Source organism: Perognathus longimembris, chromosome 1 (assembly GCF_023159225.1).
Source record: "Perognathus longimembris pacificus isolate PPM17 chromosome 1, ASM2315922v1, whole genome shotgun sequence".
NCBI classification, from domain to species: Eukaryota; Metazoa; Chordata; class Mammalia; order Rodentia; family Heteromyidae; genus Perognathus; species Perognathus longimembris.
Window position 1 is genome coordinate 74,376,267 of NC_063161.1, and position 17,247 is coordinate 74,393,513.

The window sequence follows — 17,247 nt, forward strand, 5'->3', positions numbered from 1 at the left end:
TGCAGGCCCCCCTCCCCCTTCCATTTCCTTTCCTCTTTGAGTCTGTTGTCACCTCTGCCTCACTTTAAGGTGGCGGCATATGCTCATAGCCGCCCTGACTTTCACAGGCTTCTAGGAGCATCGCTGTGTGGGTAATTTGGGCTTGATCTCAGGATCTGGCACTCTAGAGACAGGCACACTGCCACTTGAACCACATCTCCAGTCCTTTTTTGTTTTGATTATTTTTCACATGGGGTTTCACCACCTTTGCCTAGGCCAGGCTTGAACTTTAATCCTCCTATCTTCGACTTCTGCATGGACTTTGGCACACAGCTTATTGATTGAGATAGGGTCTCTCTAACTTTTTGCTCAAGTTGACCTGGGACCATGGTCTTCCCCCACTTCTGCCTCCCACGTAACTGGGATTATAGGCATGAGCTACTGTGCTAGCCCTCATTTTATATCTTCTCTCTTGTAAACAGTCCCACTGTCTTAGGGAAAGTTTCCTTATGTCTGATTTTCCTAGGTTCTAAATAAGTATTCTTCAGTAATACTGTGTCGTGTTGGGTTTTGGGGGGAGGAGATGAATAATGTGCCTGGAATGCAAGAGCTAGCTAAATCTTGGCAACACACTTAAAATTTTAGAGATAAGAGGAATGGCTCCTTAGCACAAGACCTGGCCCCTTGGCCTCCTTCACCTCTCCACGCAGTGTCACCTGACAGATTCCCTCCTGATCTTGGGTCCTGCCCTTTATGCCCCTTTTGGGACTATGATCAGCTTAAGCCCTGGGTTTCCATTTCATTACTGAGCACGCGATGTATTGATGCAATAAACACACACAATATGCTTAGTGGAGAAAGTAAATGTCCATTGCATAGAAACACAGAAGTGGTACCATCCGAACAGTCACAGCACCTCCCTTTAGTTCATGGGACTATGTGTTATTAGGGTTTCTTCTTGTAGTTTAAGCCTACAGTGTTTACTTTTTTTTTTTTCAAATTCTAACAAAATGATTTCCGATTCAGCTTAACCCTTTCATTCAAAATTTGAAATCAGAAATTAAAGCTTGTGCTCAGAAGAACCTCCGCTGTAGGATTTGAGGCATAGTAAGTGGCCTGCCTCGCAGTCCAGTTCTGTTGTGTGCTGGAAGTCAACACTGCGAGCTCACAGCCTAGGCCTCTTGGCCTCCTGGGTCCTGCTTACCACACAGACCCCTGTTCCAGAGTGAAAACACAGACCGCAGCCCCAGCACTCTCCTCCCAGCATGGTCCCTCTGGGGCACATTTATCCTGCCCTGTTTATTTCTATAAAAGATGTGAGGCCACAGAGGAACAGCAGCACCATCACCTTGACCCCTCTGAGGTTATCCCCACCTGAATTCTCCACATGCTCCTGTTTCAAGCCAACCCTGTACCTTATCTAACAGGTGTTAGTGGAAGAGCTCCTATATTAGCTCCAAGCACTGTGGCTATATATAAATGTTCCATAAAATATATTCCCTGGATAAAACTGTTTATGATTTTTTTGAAGTTTTTTTAACCTGTCATTTGTTAAATGAAAGTCTTTCTGTCTTTGAAGTGGCGATTACACCCTTGGTTGTGGCGTTCCATTCCTTCATCCCTTGTCCCTCGGGGCCCCTGTAAGGAAAGTGGGAGGGAGCAGAGCCAGAATTCCTTAATAAGTCCCCAAGGTAATCAGAAGAAAGAAATGCAATGTGAACAAACTCACAAAATGCTCTCCTGATTCCTAGGAGAATACAAAATGCACATAAGGTCAGGCCTTTGTAATGTTAATTTGAGAGTTGTAGGAAGAAAGCCCCCATGCTCAAGAATAGTGTTGCTCTCTGGATAAAGCTTTGATTTGTGGAGAAATGCTGCTCAGACACCTCTCTTGCACCAGTGCTGGTTGGCCTCGGAACATCTGTCTGTCACATGGAAGTCATCCCAGTTTGCTGGCCAGCAGGCAGGCTGCTACCCTTCTTCCCCGGGTGCTGTGACCCAGTGTCCACAGAGCTCAGTGGTGCCACAGGATGGGTCCTTGGCAGACAGGGGCCTGTCTAATAAAGACATACGTGTGGTTTCCACCACAGGAGGGATGTTCCTCAGCACCCTAGAAGCCTATTGTCCAGGGAAGGGATGATGTGGTTAGATCATAGCTGCCTCCAAGCCCTGCACCCAGACCAGCCACCCAGACCAGCCCCCCACACACACACCAGGCACATCACCTAGACCATCCACCCCCGTGCCCCACACCAGACACATCACACACACCATCTACCCCCGTGCCCCACACCAGACCCACTGCACCAACCATCCACCCTGGTGTCCTGCACCAGACAAGCCACCCAGAGGCTGGTGCCTCATTGCTCTCAGAGGGTGCTCAGTCCTTCCCCAGCTCCTGTCTTTCTCTCCCATTTCACTCTCTTCTGGTGATGTGCCCATCCACTGCCTTCTGTCTTCATCTTTGGTGGTTCTTGTATGATGGGGGGTTACATTCATAAGCAAAGACGTCGGCTGGGGATATGGCCTAGTGGCAAGAGTGCCTGCCTCGGATACACGAGGCCCTAGGTTCGATTCCCCAGCACCACATATACAGAAAACGGCCAGAAGCGGCGCTGTGGCTCAAGTGGCAGAGTGCTAGCCTTGAGCGGGAAGAAGCCAGGGACAGTGCTCAGGCCCTGAGTTCAAGGCCCAGGACTGGCCAAAAAAAAAAAAAAAAAAAAAAAAAAAAAAAAAAAAAAAACATAAGCAAAGACGTCCACAACTGAAACAGGTAAGCAGTGTAGTTAGATACCATTTGTGAAGGACGGTCACTCCCCTTTTCTCCCTTCCTCCCCCAAGATGGCTCTGGCAGTCTGGGAGACAGTTACTAGAATCCCTCTCAGTCATGGCTTCCAGCTGGTGCTTCACCTTTCCCCTTCCACCTCCACCCTCCTGTGTGCCAGAGCGTCTACACACAGTTTTCAGCTCTGGCTCCTTTCTATAGACTCTGCTCTGCTAACTTTTTGTTAAGGAGTGAGGAAACAGAGTAGAAGTGGGAGTTGTGGGATGCTGGGAGTTTTCTAGGGGAGCCAAAATATGGAAATCACCCTGGTTTCTTCTCCAAAGCAGTAAAGGTCACAGCAGTAGTTGCAAAACCCACAGGCTGCCCGTGCCTCACACTTTCCACGTTACTATTCCTGCCTATTTTACCCGGAGGCATCCTTTCTTTCCTGCACAGATGGTCTCACTCAGGCCTAACAAAATGGTTTAAGCTTTGCATAAATTAAAACAGGAGGTCTCTGAGTACAAAAGTGCATCTTTTTTTTTTTACTTGAAAACAGCTATGCAGGCATCTTCTTAAAATTAAAGCCTCAAACCAGGTTTCCACATTTTTTCCAGAGAGAGAGACATTGAGAGAGAGAGAGAAAGGCAGGCAGACGGACAGACAGACAAGAGGGAGTCGGCCAGGTTCTCTGCATGTTCACTGTGGAGAAGTTTGGTCAGGTGTGGGTGATGGTAGTTAACTAACAGCTGGCATTACTACTTTATCCGGAAGTCTTCTGGCTTTCTTCAGGTTTAATCCATGCTAAGTGAACAGCTGGGTTTACAGGAACTCACTCTTGCACCTCCTCATTGTGGTTTAGCAGGGTCTCATGCAAGCTCAGCATGACTGTGGTTAGAAGCAGGCTAGCTCCTTCCAATTTGGTGCCACCTGTGGCAGAGTGGGGGACAGCGGTCCATGGTACTAGTAGGTGCAGCAAGTGTAGTCCCTTGACCCTCCCCACACTCACCATCCAAGGCTTGGCCCCTGGGCATCTACTCTGATTGTCTCCTTATAGCAGGGACACGGGTATAGAGGCTGAGGCTAGGAGCGAAGTGTGTTGCACACAGATGCTGCTCTCTGGTCCACTTTGGAGTCCTCAGACAGCACCCACCCTCGTGTTTCACCTGATCAGTAGCAGTAAGCGCTCTCACCCTGTGTGACTGACCACCTGCCATGATTCAGGGATCATGTGACTGTATATTATTTATTGTCATCCAATAAACCTATGTGCTCTTCATGGAAAACTCAAAATATACAAAGGTGAATGAAGAAGGAAAAACTGTGTACGATTTCTTCATTTTCCACAGTAGGTATGTCTGTCTCATACCTACCCCTGATAACTTTCCTTTATTATCTTTAAGTAGTTATACTAAGGGAATTGAGTTTAGCATATAGGCTTATGAGTGCAGTGTATCTTTTTTTATTAAATTTAATTTTATTGTCAGGGTGATGTACAGAGGGGTTACAGTTACATAATACATAATAAGGTAGTGAGTACATTTCTTTTTTTTTTTTTTTTTAGCCAGTCCTGGGCCTTGGACTCAGGGCCTGAGCACTGTCCCTGGCTTCTTCCCGCTCAAGGCTAGCACTCTGCCACTTGAGCCACAGCGCCGCTTCTGGCCGTTTTCTGTATATGTGGTGCTGGGGAATCGAACCCAGGGCCTCGTGTATCCGAGGCAGGCACTTTTGCCACTAGGCCAAATCCCCAGCCCCGTGAGTACATTTCTTGTACTACTTGTTACACCCTCCCTCATTTTTCTTTCACCTTCCCTCTCTCCTAACCTGCTAGTTGTACAGTTCCTTTCCAACATATTGTCTTATGAGTATTGCTATTGCATTGGTTCGCCCTTTATTCTTTGTCTCACCATTCTGATATTCCCATTCCCTTCCCTAATTTAGATAAACATATATACAGTACCCAGTATACCAAGATCATGTACACTAACAACAGGGGATAAGCCATAGGAGATTCACGTAGTGCATTAAAAATAACAACAATAAAATCCTCTTGTTTCCATATCTTGGAGTTCATTTTGCTTAGCCTCATCTTATATGATCATATGTACATAGCTGTTGAGCTATTGTGATCCTCTGCTAGGACTATTTTAGACATTTTTATGTTTATTTAGTAATTGTTTGCTTTTAGAGACATGATGTAAAGTCACTGACCAAAACATGTAGAAATACCATTTGAAAAGATGTTTGTTACTTTACAAACACGTTCTCTGCTTTTTAGTTTTTTTTTCTCCCCCATAACATCCACATATCAGGGAGACCATGCACCTTTTTTCTCTGTGTTCTAGGCTTTTCTCACTCAACATTATTTGTTCAAGATCTGTCCATTTCCCTGCAAATGCCATTATTTTATCATTTCTAATCGCTGTGTAGAATTCCATTGTGTACAGGTACCACGTTTTTTGTATCCATTTATCTGTAGTGGGGCATCTGAGTTGTTTCCATATCTTAGCTATTGTGAATTGTGCAGTGATAAAGGATGTGCAGGTGTCCTTGTGGTATCCTGGATCCTGTTGTTCTGGATAGATGCCTAGGAGTGGTATGGCTGGGTCATAGGTATGTCTATGCTGAGTTTTTTGAGGAACCTCCATACTGTTCTCCAGAGTGGTTGTACTAGTTTATACTCCCACCAGCAGTGTAGAAGGGTTCCTCTTTCTCTGCATCCCCCTCCAGCATTTGTTGTTGCCTGAGTTCAGAGTATAGGCTATTCTAACTGGGTTGAGGTGGTATCTCAGGGTTGTTTTTATTTGCATTTCCTTTACTGCCAGGGATGTTGAACATTTCCTATGCTTCTTTGCCATTTTTATTTCTTCTCCTGTGAAGTCTCTCTTTAGCTTCCTTGCCCATTTAATAGTTGGTTAACTGGGTTTGGAAGGGGTTAGTTTCTTGAGTTCTCTATAGATGATGGTTATTAGGCCTTTGTCTGTTGCTTTGCTGGTGAAGATCTTTTCCCATGTGGTTGGTGCATTGCATCTTGATCAGTGCCTCCCTCATCTCTTCCCCATCTTCAGTTACCCAGTTCCATCTCTTTCTCTTCATCTCCCTCTCTCCTGTTGGCCTCTCTCCCTCTCCACAGCACAGGGCTCAGCTTCCTGTAGACTTTCTGTAGTGCCTTCTGCAGTGTGACCACGCTGTTGCCTATACCTCTGGCAGCAGAAGCTCCAGATGTTAGATCCACCCTTTTTCTTAGCCCAGTAGCCCAAGCACACTTTGGCGATTCTGAGAAGTCTTTAGTAAGACCAAGTTGTTTTAAAGCTAAGTTAGAGGGGACTTTATGGAGCGGGGCTGTGCTGTCTGCACATACAAGCCACCCTCAAAAGCGAATGCATTTCTCAAATGAAGTCCAGCTATCAGGCCATGTTTCTTTGTAGTAAAGACAAGGTGTTTCTGCATTACTGCCCACCACAGGAATCTATTCCCACAGGGTTCCATTGTCAGAGCGCTCAGTTAATTGAGGTCCTGGGTTTCTTGTCTTCCCAGGAACTCGGGTCTGGCACTGTTCAATGAGCATTTTGGGCAGCAAAGGTGGGTGTTGTGTGGATTCTGGTACTGCTTAGGGCCCTCACTTCTCCTAACAGTTGGTTTCTGCATACGTGGTACCTGTAGTTGTAGCAAATCCTCACTGACTGGGAGAGCTCTCTCTTCTCCTGTCTTTGAACTGTTGAGAAACACCATACTTAGCTGTTAAAAAAAAAAGAAAAGAAATACAAGACATCTGGAAAGGATCACAATTTTTTAAAAACTCTTGACACAGTAACTCTACCCAGGTAGGTAAGTCCTAGTTCCTTTGAAGAATACGTTAATAAGGTACTTACTGGTAATAACCTAATACTCTTTAAGCTGTGATTAAAAACTCAAGATGGAAATTGGCAGCCACTTTATAACTGTCTAGTACCAAATCCTCAAAAGAAGATGATATTCTCCTGGCCTTGGCATGGCCCGTGGAAGAACTAGAAGGAATTGTTCTTGAAGATCTTGGTTTTTCTAATCTGTATGTCTGGTTATATAAATTTTTCCATTCTTCCATTACATTGTTTGTTTTCTTCTTTATATTTCTTTATTTCATGCTTTTTGCAAGTTTCTTTTAGATTTCTGTCTAGAAATTGACTTCAGTGCTGTTGTAAATGGTGTTTTAAAAAGTCATGTTGATAACATTTCTGTGTCTGGATGTACCTCTACAAGAATTAGAAGTAGGGATGTGAGCAGACCTGAACACACACAGTACCAGATGGTAGACCCATTTCACAGTGTACTACCATGCCCAGGAGGAGTGTCACCCAGCCTTAAAGGGTGATGCTGGCCGAGTGTGTTACCTTGATGGTCTCAAAGACATAAACTCAGCCACTGAGAGACAGACGCTTCAAGATGCCCCTCATGCCACCATGGTAGCAGCAGAAAATAGAGTGGTGGTCCCAGGGGCTAGGACGGGGCACTCGGCTGTGACTGTTTACAGTGGTTGAGGTTTCAGTGTGTACCTGGGGGACATTTTCTGGCAATGGCTACGCACTATCATGAATAGACCTATTACCGCCAGAACTCTGATCTACATGTACCATCTTAACACATACCTGACCATGCTACATTGTTGTGTGTTCTCATAGATGTTGCTGGTGTACAAAAATGCACCAGATTTTTGCGTGTTGACTTTGAATCTTGCAACCTTGTCAAACTGTGGCTGACCCTAATAAGGTCCCCTGTAGCATTTCCTGTCGGCATGCGTGCGTGCGCAGTGCTGCCACACATCTGTGACGGGCTGCATCGTTACACTTGTAGTTCCTCATTGTGGCTTCCCCACCTGCCTGGGACATCTGTGAAATAGCAGGAGAACGAGGCCTTGTCCTGAAAACTACCACCTCTACTGTCTTGCACTCAGTACACCCTGAGCTTTCCACGTGGCTCTGTCTGGAGAAACCCTTTAGCCAATGAAGGGAGCCTTTCTGTTTCAGGCTCACTGAGATTTCATTTTATCATGAATAACTGTGGAGTGACTCACTGATATGATGATATGATTTTCCTCTAATCTGTTACTGTGATAAACTACAGTAATTGATTTTCTAATGTTAAATCAATCTGTAATTCCTGGGTTAAACACAAATTGATTATGATGTATCATCTTTTCCACACGGTGCTGGATTCAGTTTTCTGATATTTTATTTAGCAGTTTCTCATCAAAGTTCATGACCACAATTGTCTTGTCATTTTTTTTCTAAAATCATTGAGTTATATTAACCTCCTGAAAGGATTTGCAGAATACAATTATGTCTGCCTTTTAGTGCCAAGTAGAATTTGCTATTTAAACTAAGAATTATGCAAGTTTTTATGTAAGGACTTAAAAAATAAACATTTTATATTCTGTGAACACAAGATCTCTGGCAGCCAAGTCCACTGTACAAATGAATAAGTGTGCCCATGTTCCAGTAAAACTTCCTTTATAAAGTCAGGTGTCAGGCCAGGCTTCATCTGTGGGCAACTCATTTAAACAATTGAAGGCTGGGATTTCTTTGTGTGAAGTGAGACTTGTATTTTCAGTTTCTCTCCACACTTCTGTAAATCTTGCCATTTCCTTCAGCTGTTTCATCCCTACTTACGTCTACATTATTGTTTTGTATTTCTAGGAATGCTGGTTACATTTTTTAAGATAGATACTGCTTTGGAATCCTTTGCCATTCCGTTAGTTATTGGTAGTGCTTACATTTGGGGGTTTTATTTTGTTCTCTCTCTCTCTCTCTCTCTCTCTCTCTCTCTCTCTCTCTCTCTCTCTCTCTCTCTCTCTCTGGCAGTACTGGGAATGGGACTCAGGGCCTTGAGCTCTCTAGGTAGACAAGCTTGAACCATGTCCCCAGCCCTCTTTTGTATTCTCTTTATTCTTTTAAGTTTCTTTTTTATTTTATTAGTCTCTTCAAAGAAACAATCTTGTTTTTATTCTTTTTTTCCCTTTCTTTGCTTACATACTTCATTGTATTTTTCATTTCAGGGTTTTTTATGATTGCATTATTTCTTTTTTCCTTTTTTAGGCTTGTCTTTTGAATTTTTTTAAATTTTGCATAGTACATTAAAAATAATAACAGTGAAAAACCATTTGTTTCCATATCTTGGAATTCATTTCTCTTAGCATCATCTTATATGATCATATTTACATAGTCATTGAGCTATTGTGATCCTCTGGTAGGACTATCCTAGAAGTGTACTAATTATTACCGTGAGGGAAACCTTAGGTATGTTTCTTTGGGTCTGGCTCACTTCACTTAGTATGATTTTTTTCCAAGTCCTTCCATTTCCTTACAAATGGGGCAAAAAATATATGGAATGCTTCACAAATTTGCATGTTATCATTGTACAGAAGCTGTGCTAATCTTCTCTGTATCATTCTAATTTTTTGTAGATGAGCTACTGAACCGAGCACTCTTGAATTTCTTTACAGGTCCTTCATCATTTTTTGGCCTTTTATTGCTTTTTAAATATATAATTTTAAGGTTCAAACTTTCTTCTAAGCAGTTTAGTGTTACTTCAAAATTTTCGACATACATGTTTTTGTTGTTTAAAACTATTTTTATCTATGATTCTTATTTGACTTCCACTTGGAAGTATATTTCCTGCTTTCATATATGTCTGTTTTTCTTTCTGTTTATGGAGACATGGTTTGCATTGCAGTAATTCTTTGTGATTTGTTGGGAAGTACTCTGGCTCAGTGTCTTGTTAGTTCCCTTGAATGATCTGCGAGAGTTTGGGAAACATACATGTCATGTAATTATTGAATGTAGTATTATTTATGCATGGTAGAGTCTGCTTGTTAATTTTCTTGTTGGAACAATGTATCACTGATAACTATTCCAGTCTGAGTTGTTCTCTCAAGTGTTGCCTGAGCGCTGGCTTACATTACATTATGGATAGACGCATGTGTACATATATGTGCGTAGTATGTTGTGGTGGTGCTAGGGCCTCAGCTCCGGTCGTGGGCTTCCTGGGCTGGTGAGATACTACTTCTAGCTGGTTGTTTTTTAGCACAGGGTCTCCCTTCCACCTGGGCATGCCCTTGAACCACTTACCCACCTGAGGCTCCTCCTCGAAGCCAGGATCACAGGTGTGTGCCTCTGTGCCAACTTCCCTCCTTGTACCACTGTGCCCAAATAGGAATTGAAAAGGGCTCTGGAGAACTTCTCTGCCAGGGCCAACCTCCAGAGACGTTCTCCAGAGCCCTGGTATCATGCATTCTGATCATCATCTGCTTTTCTGTTTTGCGGGAACCTCTTCTTGACTTCGCCTTCTCCTCTGGAGCAGTGTCATGGACAGTGCTGTGACTTTAGCCTCTTTAAGTAGGCTGCATTCCCATCATCTTCTTCTCTTGTTGTGACACTGACTTTAGAAGCATGCACCATTTTCTCCAGCCCACAGTTTTTTCTGAAACTGACCTCTTGTTCTTGGCTGGTTTGGTGTTCCTCCCGCATGCCATGATGCCTGGACGCTGAGGAAGACACCACACAGGTGATATGCTATTGCCTCCATGTTCTCCCAGCCGCCCTTCTGGAGCTTTGAAGAATTGTTCTCTGCTCACTTTTTCCTGAAATTCTGTCATATGTCCCCGGCACCTAGGGTAAAGGAGGAATTTACCAGGCATGTGGCTCCTTTGCTTGTTTTGGAAGCAGGTCTCAGGCTGCCCTCTCTTCTGGAATCACATGGCCTCCTTTGTGCCTCTTGCGAAACCGCCAGTCTGAGATCTTCTGATAACATCAGGTTGAGGCTTTTCTGTCCAGTCTATCTAAAATGAAGCCTTCAAAACTCATTAGAGAGTGAGTTTGTCCCTAGGATTTAGCAGACGAGAGTTCTGCTGTGATGCTATCTGAGCTACCACTGTGCCTTGGCTTTAGGCTGGCAAGGCCATGAGTCCTGGCTCCCCGGCACTGTGTTGTGTGTTGGTCCTCTGTGCCTGCCTCTTCTGGGCGCCTCCGGCTCCATTTCTCAACTGTGCTCTTTGGGTGCAATGTACTTGCTTCATCCCCAGAGTTGTGGGACCTTCAAACCAAAGCTAAAACTCAGCTCCATTTGGGAAATATAGTGAAATGGGAGCAAACTCTAGTTATTTTTGTCCTCCATGCTTCTCTCTCTCTCTCTTTTTTGTTTTATTCCTGCTTACTTTCTATATAGCTCATAGATGCTGATTAGAAGAGTGTCTTAAGCTCTCCTATTCAGTTTTTACATTGTTTTCAGTGAAGTATGAGTCTTGGTGTCTAATTTCTCCTGATAGACTTCTGCCAGGCATTGGCACCCACACCTGGACCAAAATACTCTATTATAAACACCAAACAATTATATTCTTTACCTAGTGAAATAATCAAGAGTACACATTAGTGTAATTTCTTCCATTCCAGTCTTTGCTTATAAGCTATCAAACAGATCTTCCTCAAGTGGGAGTCATCTTTCATTATCATATCAGGTGTGGTGAGTAGCTTAGTGTTTTGCAGGGAGAGGCCTCATGAACTTCAGGTGTTTTGTAACCTGATCGAGTTGGAGAGCATCTGATGTGAGCGAATATAATTCCATCCTCTCCTTGCTAAGCCCCCAAGGCTGGCTGCTGTTCTGACCTTCCATCCCCGTGGCTCTGCGCCAGCGTCCATACACTGACGTACCCATTTCCACCTCTGCGCCTCTCCCCTGCCCTCACTGGGAGCAAGCTGGCAAGTTGGCTGACGTATCTAGTGTTGCAGGATGCTCTCCCAGGCCTAGGCAGGAGGTCTGCCCCTCTTGAAGGAAGGAATTCCAAAAGTAGCAACACATATGGATCATTGTACTTTTGATTTCTGGACTGTCTCAGTCTGTATGTGTTTGAAAGCCCAGAGCTGATTAGTGGTGTTGCAGTTGAAGTCCTCCTCATAGCCCAGAGGAAGAGTTGCTGAGTAGGGTGTAGCGGGCCCCAGGATTTGCCCTCACCTCAGAACCCGAGCATGCAGTCCCCTAGGTGGTATGGACCTCAAGGTCATCTCACAGCCTCCAGCACAGAAACTAGGAGAAGAGTCACCGTTGGAAGAATCTCCCTTTCCCTGCTCTGCACATCTCTAGGGTTTGTCTGTCTGTCTGTCTCTCTCTCTCTCTCTCTCTCTCTCTTTCTCTCTCTCTTTAGAGTCAAATCTTTTTTTCCTTTATTGTCAAAGTGAATTACAGAGGGGTTACAGCTTCATATGTAAGGCAATGAATACATTTCTTGTTCAACTTGTTACCTCCTCCCTCATTTTCCCCCACCTCCCCCTTTCCCTCTCCCCTCCATGAGTTGTACAGTTGGTTTACACCAGGCCATATTCCCAGCCCCTAGGGTCTCTTTTTTGACATTGTGTTCCAAAACAGAGCCCAGGAATGGAAGCTTAGGTGCACCTCTGTGGCTCTGCACCCCCGTGGCTGGCAAGCTTCTCCCAGAGCTTCTCCTCTGCCATTCAGTTGCCATGGGACTCTCCTATCTAGAGAGGGTGACACCTGCAAAGCTTGGGGGGCACCTTGTGCTTTTTCCTCCTTGTACTGCCACTACTTTGAAGATTTGTTGTCTTCATGTCAACCAGTTTACAGGAAGAGACAGAACTTCTGTAAGCTAGTTATATTATTATTTTGTTGCATTCTGGATTATGCTTGTGTACAGCCCATTGACTTGTGTTGTCAAAAGTAAAGATGTGAGAATAAATGCTTTTCCAAGGTTTTTAATTGTATGCAGTAAAACTGAGGCATGCCCTGGTTTGATTAATTATTGGATATGGTTTTCACCCATGTGCCCTGGTATTTTTGGTAAACTTGAATGGATGTAAGTGTTGTGGAGGCAGGACAGCGTCCTCTTCCCCTTGAAGGATGAGCTCCTGGTTGCAGCGTCTTTGCCGGTGCAGTGATGGGCGTGGAGGATGCTGATGATGTGGTCCCTCGCTGTTCTCCTCCTGCACCAGCACTGATAATGAGCTCCGAGTGATGGCTATGAGTCCCCAAAGTGAATGCTGATTACCTTTGGGGGCCATTCTGCTGCCCCTTTCTTCCTTGATGTTTCTGTATTTGACATTTAATTAGATTTACAGAATGTTGGGTTAATAAATTGGGGCTCCCTCTCCCACCCCCAATGAAAGGGCTTACAGAGATGGAGGGAGTAAGAGAGGGGAGAGATTGAGGGTCAGAGAGGAGGCTGCCTGTACATGAAGAGGAGGCTCAGCGTGGCCAGGTCCATCTCTTTCCATGCCAAAGACCACAATTGGCTTTCAAACTGCCAGGAACCTGCCAAGCTGTGACATCTGCTCTGCACAAGGGTGCTGCATCAGAATGCAAGGCGAGGTTGGGCTGCCATCATGGCCCCAGCTCCATACTCTGCTGGTGCTCAGAGCATAGGCCCCATCAGCCTAGGCCACAGTTCAGGGTATAGACCTGCCACCTATCCTTCTGCCTGTCCTGCCACCTGTCCTGTGCCCTCCATTTCCCTGAGTCTGCATCAGCTAAGTGGGGGAGCAGAGGCAGGCCAGGCACAGGAGAGGCGCTTGTCCAGATCCTGGTCCACACAGGCCAGGGCGCCAAGGCCTCCCAGGCACAAGCATTGCTCTGCCTCCATGCGGGTTTGCTGCCCTGTGTTTGTTTAGCAAGCTGCCATGCCAATTTGCCACGCATGTTGTTACATATTCTGCTCTAAGTTGACTGCCATTTTGCTGCAGTAAGATGATGATTGCCTGTGGCAGGACAGTAATGTCTTGTCAGCACAGCGCACTCACTGCTTGTTGGCAGTGGCCTCACACCGCCTGAGACACGGTGTCACTGTGAGGGGCTCTGACAGCATGCGAACCGCAGTTGCTGAGTGGCAGCAACTGGAGGTTGAAGAAGGGCATCCAACAGGAGCCGTGGGGATTGTGAGGAAATGCCCGTGGGAGCCATGGGGTCACAAAGGGACATCCCACAGGAACTGTGGGGGTCAAAAAGGGACGTCCACAGAAGCTGTGGAGTCTAAAAGGGGACATCACACAGGAGGTATAGGGGTCACCAGAGGACACCAGTGGGAGCCATGAGGGTCACCAGGGGACACCGGCGGGAGCCATGGGGTCACAAAGGGATATCCCACAGGAGGCATGGAGGTCACAGGGGACATCCACAGGAGCCGTGGAAGTCACAATGGGATGCCCATGGGAGCTGTGGGGTCACCAGGGGTCATCAGTGGGAGCCATGGGGGTGGAGGAAGCCACCCTGTGCCACAGCTGGGCAGTGGAGTCAGCTCAGGGCTGGGAATCTCAGGGCAGGGACCACACACGCTGTCAGCCCTTTGTGTAGTTCTCTGACCCTCTGAGAAGCTCACTGCTGTACATTAGATGGAGATGTGAAGATGGCCTTTGTGTTCTTGGTTCTAGGAAGTTCTCAGGATTCTGAGAACATGACAGTGGGTGACTGTTAAATAAGGTGGAACTTAACAAAGACTCAACCTATGTGAGGTCTGTGACAGAGGCCCCAGCAGGCAGCTCCTGCGGTGGAGAGTTGCAGATAACGTTTGTTCTCTTGGTCTGCCCTCGCCTTGGTCTGGATGTCACCTCATGGGTGATTTACAACCCATGGAAGTGTGCTTGGCTCACAGTTCTGGTTCTGGGAAGCCCAGGATAGGCACCAGGACTGGGAGAGGGTCCTACAGTGGACCGTGGAAGAGCAAATCAGAGAGAAAAGAAGAGAGGTGAGCTCCTTTCTGTGATGGACCACCCTGAGCCAGTGCTCTTCCTCTGCTCAAGAGGGATTGCCCCACCGTCAAAGTACTCCAAAGGTCCAGCCTCGTTATACGGTTGCCCTGGGAATGGAGTCACAACAGAGGTTTTAGAAGGCAGTGTTGACTGCTGGCTCTCTCCCCAGGACTGTGTGAAGTCGGCTGTCTGGTTTGATGAGGTGTCCTAAAGAGACGGTGATGCAGGCCACAGGCCTCTGATGACCAGGCCCTTGGGCTCCTGTCTGCTGTAGCAGGAACTGCAGGAAGAAACTCGCTGTGACTGCCAAGCCCTTTAAAGCAGGTGGTGTAGAAAATGCTAACCCTCCAAATGTGGGCATCTCCCCATGGACAGGGAAAGCAGCCTCTGCTCACTGGCATTGCAGAAGGAACTAGAGGGCTTTAGAGCTCTGCCTGTCCTGCAGTTGCCAAGGAGGTTTCATGGTCTGTGAAATCTCCCTAATCTCCTCCTTTCATCCCACCTACAAGTCCAGAGCCTGGACAATAGACTGGCTGGCCGACCTGCCTGCCCACCCCCCTGCCTGCCTCCCTTCCCTTTCTCCTCCCTCCCACTCTAACTTGATCAGCAGTGTGTTCCACCTCCTCAGCAAACGGGAGTGTGATGGAGCTGACAGTCTGAGTGTTGTTACTTGGCCCCATGTATTATCCTGTCAGGGCCTGCCTGGCACACCCGTGGAGGAGGAGGGACACTGCATTTTGTCCTGCCCGTGCCTCGCCCGTCCCTGACCGTGGTGCTGGCAGTTCCTCTGACAGCTGATGTTCATGCCAGGCCCACGGTGCTCGTGCCAGAGTCTTTGACGGGATGGCATGTCAGATCCGATGCCACTCACCCGAGCAGATGCCCTCACTGTCGACTACTTCCTGTCAGGGATGAGCCGGGAGGCACAGCGCGTGCCCAGCACATCTGAAGGACTTCACTGTGGTGCTGAGTGTTGACGCAGCTCCAGGTTGAATCAGAGCACTCTGAGCTCTCCTGGTTGGATCCCACAGAGCTTCCAGCCTATTGCAGCTTGGCCTTGTGTTGTGAAGGAAAATAGATGCCAACTTGTTTGAGTGAAGCCGAATAAATATCTCCTAAGTATGGGCATAGGAGAAGGAAGAGGTCCTCAGACCAACATTAAAAGTATGGTTAAAATTCTGTTCTTGGCTGGGCACCGACCACTCAGTAATCCCAGCTACTCAGGAGGCTGAGATCTGAGGAATGCAGTTCAAAGCTCCTGAAACTCTTATCTTCAATTACCCCCACCCCCCAAAAAAGCTGGAAGTGCTATGTCTCAAATGGTAGAGCACTAATGTTGAGCTAAAAAGCTCAGGGACAGTGCCTAAGCCCTGAGTTCAAGCCCTGGGAGTGGCACATTCACCCCGCACCCTCCCCACATAAACTATTCTTATAAAGTGTCTTACCCAATAACCCATACCACCACAGTACCCTTCATTCCTAGGTCTTTACCTGAGAGACATGGGAATGTATGCTGCACAAATTTGTGTCATGTTTATACTAGGATTTTTTCATAACAGCCCCAAGCTGGAAATACATGGTGTCTATTGCTGGGAAGACATTATGGTATGTCCAGATAACAGTTATCACTAAGCACAAAAAAGAAATGTGTTGCTAGGAAGGACCTAGACCCAAGGAGGCACCTGCTCTGCCTACCTCCTTCTGTGGTGGTGTAAAATGGATGATGTCATTGGCGGTAGCAGAGATGGGCACACCCTAGCTGGAAAGTGGCATGAAGTTGCCATGGGGGATGGAAATGCCCTCCTCCTTCCCTTTCTTTCTTTGTCTCTCCATTTGTCTGTCAGCTATTGACTTGTGTGTTTGCTTGCTTTTTTGCCATTCTGGGACCACCCCAGCCTGCCAAGCAAGTGCTGTCTACTGGGCCCCACCACAGCCCTGGGGTATTTCTTCATTGCTGTGGTGCTGTGTAGGAAACAGAAAATGTTAATCCCCTCTCCATACTCTCATCAGTGCAACCTCATCCAAGCATTTATATTGTCCTATTGAATTGGGTTATTCAAATACCAGTCTTCCCAGTGGTCTCAGACGGCTCCATGAAAATTCTGAGTCCTCCTTAACTGGCGCCGTTCTCCGAAGGCTTGGACCAGGGAAGGAGGCAGAGCCCTGGCCCCTGGAACATGTTCTTCATGAGCAGCTGGAGCTGCCATGTTGTTCTCTAAACAGCCTCTGACAGGATCCTTCACTGTAGGTTATGCACTTGGCTGACAATTGTTTGTGGCACCTTAGGGTTGCCTTGTAATTGTTTGGAGTAGCTCACTGTTGACTTACCTTTCAAGTCTTTTTCCAGTGAAAACAAAGCTCTTGTTTTTCAGTCTGTTAATTTTGGACTCGTGAAAGAACAGAAGACATTGTTGAAGCACGTAAGATGTTGTACATTTTATTAAAAAGTCTTCAACTGAATCCAGGTGTAAATGCATACATCTATAATCCTAGTTACTTTGCTGGGAAATGTAGGACTATGATCTGACTAGGACACAAGTAAAAGACGCTATGTGTGAAACACACAAAAAAAAAATGGGTCATGAGGTGGTGGCTCATGCCTGTAATCCTAACTACTCAGGAGCCTGAGGTCTAAGGATTACGACTTGAAGGTATCACAAGCAAGAAAGCCCATGAGACTCTCATTTATTTCTATTTATCCACCAAAAACTCGATGTGGACTTGTGGCTCAACTGGTAGAGTAGCAGCCTTGAGTGACAAAGCTCAGGGACAGTACCCAGG

General features: G+C 46.2%; 1 protein-coding gene and 1 non-coding gene across 4 annotated transcripts in view; one reads left to right on the top strand and one right to left on the bottom strand.

Moving 5' to 3' along the window:
- Positions 1–17,247, top strand: part of Auts2 (activator of transcription and developmental regulator AUTS2) — an 830,583-nt gene that overhangs the window by 495,358 nt on the left and 317,978 nt on the right. The gene's annotated exons all lie outside the window — the stretch shown is intronic.
- LOC125341201 lies at positions 9,096–9,203 on the bottom strand. The gene has a single exon (XR_007208911.1). It is a non-coding gene; the product is annotated as a U6 spliceosomal RNA (small nuclear RNA).